Consider the following 2,814-nt stretch of genomic DNA (forward strand, 5'->3'; position numbering starts at 1 on the left):
CCTCCAAAGGGAACCATAGCAAAAGATCCCGGATAGAGAGAGGGGAAAAGTGAAACAAAATGAAAAAACATAAAAGTAGCCAGGTTGACTGATCCCGTGGAGACTAGTGGAACCCTAAGACGGAGGAGGCCCTTTGTCACCCTTCAGACCTGGAACAAGGCCTGTCCTTGTGGCAAATATACAGACTATATGGGGTGACCGGTCACAAGAACAAGTCACTCATTCCTTAGAATAACAACCAAATAAGGTGTAAAAAATTTTAAAAAAGGCAGCATTTGTTCCAAAATAAAGCCCGGAAAGTGAGAAGGGGTAGGATAGAAGGATTAAGGAGCATGAGAAATGGAGAAAGTGGGGGAAATTTAGTTACACTGTGACTTTTGTAATTCAGGTTATGAGGCAAAGTGCGTATGAATGGTTGAGTGGAAAAGGAATTTGCTTTGGTTTTTTTTTCCCTTTTATTTTTTTATTATTAAATTTTATTAGTTTTAATGAACATTTACAGGGATTTTGGGTTTTCATTCCTTCATTGCTGCACCATTCTCTCTACCCTCCTCCCCAGTTTGTTCTTCTTCCCCGCCATCCGAATGTCTGTTTTAATTGTCCAATTGCCACAGTGCTTGTCAAAGTCAGTTCTGATTAATCTCCTTTGTCGGTGTGTCCTTTGCCATTCCCTATCACTCCTCCCTGAGTGAGACTTCACCCTGATTCATAAGGAAAAGGGGATGGCGTATTCTCTTAGCTACTTCCTGCTGAAAAGGGACGCTGTGGGTTTTGGGGTGAAGATCTTCTCTCACTATTCTAAAGGGCCCCTTTGGCAGTAGGAAACACATAGACTATTATGGAGATTGATTTTGGAATTTAGATGCACTCTTATTGATTGTGCTTGGCCGTACATGTTCATATCCTTGAAGATGTATCATGGGGGTGTTGCAACCTAGAAGACACAAATTTGACTAACAAGTTATAAGTACATGAGTCAAAAATTATGGAAAAGTAAAAGAAAGGATTCTTTCATTGTTTTACAAACCCTCCCCCAGGTCCCCTCCACCATGTAGCCCTCGCTCTAGACTCCTGTGATGACAGAAGTACCTAGTCATATATCTCTTTTAAACAGTTTTCTCCCTCCTCTGTTTCAGTGCAGTATACATTATTGAACCCATCTTACTCAGTCTCTCCCCAACCCCAAGGACAGTCCCATTCTACAACAGTGGCATCATGTAATATTTGTCCTTTTGTGACTGGGATATTTCACTCAGCATAATGTTCTCCAGAGTCAACCATTTTGAATAATATTGCATGAGTTCCTTGTTTTTTAATGCAGCATAGTAAGGAATTTGCTTTGTAAACTTTTCACTCAAGTCACAATTTTAAAAAATTCTAAAAAGGTAAAAAATAATTCTAAAAAAGCTTAGTTTTGTTTTGTTTTTTAAAAGAGATAAACTTGAGTTCTTGGCTTTTGTCCCCTGGAATAAAAGGGATTCTATGATTATTATAAAAGTCAAGCTCAGGGGAGTTCTGTTGGCTTAGTGGAGAAAGACGGACAATCTGCTCCCTTGTGATTTATTGACTGCCTCTGAAAACCCACTGGGGTCAGCTATGAGTCCGTTCCAGCTCTATGGCACACAACAACATCTTAAAGCTGAGGAGCTCTGACAGCGTGTCGGGCTGCTAATGGAAAGAATGGGATCCACCAGCCAATCTGCAGGAGAAAAAGATAGGGTAGTCTCCTCCTGTTACGATTTACAGCCTTGGAAAGCTGAGTCAGAATCAACTAGAAGTCAAGTGGGTTTCATGAGTATCTTAAAACTTAATTTAAAAATAAAAAATCATTGTCCTCAAGAAACTCATGTGTAGACAGTTATCATTGCTGGTGGCTGGTGCAGGGGCTCAAACAGCGCAGGGCTGCCTCTCCCCCTGTCCCCCAGGCTCTTCCCCCTGCTCTCTCCGCTCCACACCACGTCGGGTCCGGGAAGGTCTCAGCCGCTGCCAGGTGCAGAGGGACATGTGACCCCAGCCACCATAGGCACCGATGGAGTCGCCGAACCTCTGTCCGGTGAAGCTCTATGTGTATGACCTGTCGAAGGGCCTGGCCCAGTGGCTTGGCCCCATCCTGCTGGGGAAACAGCTGGAAGGGATCTGGCATACCTCCATAGTTGTGCACAAGGATGAGTTCTTCTTCTGCAGTGGAGGTGTCTCCAGCTGTCCCCCCACCCCCGGAGAGACAATGCTTGGGCCCCCGACTGTGGTTGATGTGGGGAACACAGAAGAAATCTTCCTGGACCTGTCTTCCCTGAGGGACTCTTTGAACACGACTGTAACACCTTCACCAATGAAGCAGCCCAGTTTTTGACAGACGCAAGATCCCTTCTTACATCACTGACTCTGTCCAGATCCAGCCTTCTGGAGGGAACCCCATGGGCAGTTCCAATGGCCAGAGCTAACAGCACAGCATGGGAGCCCTCTGCTTCACAGGGGTTTTCCTTTTTAAACAAAACAAACCCTATCAGATTTCAATTTTATAATTTTACATCAGCGCTAACAACCAGGGGACAGCTTTTTACAGGCTGTGTAGAGCAATGCTGCTAAGAAACAGGACAGATACATCCCCTTCTAATAGTATAACACTCATTTATTAAGGCTGTCTTGTCTGTGAGTTCATTTGATGCTTTCTCAGAGCATCCTCCATGTGGAGAAGGGGGGCTGTGCCTATGCAGAAAGCAAGAGCCATAGTCTGGGGGACCCCCAAACTAGACCCTCTTTCTAGAAACAGCTTAGCTTGCCATCACGTGTGGGCACAGGTGACTTGCAGCCCAC

General features: G+C 44.6%; 1 pseudogene; it reads left to right on the plus strand.

Moving 5' to 3' along the window:
• Positions 1-2,029: 2,029 nt before the first annotated feature.
• LOC102851790 lies at positions 2,030-2,441 on the plus strand (annotated as a pseudogene).
• Positions 2,442-2,814: the final 373 nt, after the last annotated feature.

This window comes from Elephantulus edwardii, unplaced genomic scaffold, assembly GCF_000299155.1.
Source record: "Elephantulus edwardii isolate Elephantulus edwardi_28Jun2011 unplaced genomic scaffold, EleEdw1.0 scaffold00266, whole genome shotgun sequence".
Lineage (NCBI taxonomy): Eukaryota > Metazoa > Chordata > Mammalia > Macroscelidea > Macroscelididae > Elephantulus > Elephantulus edwardii.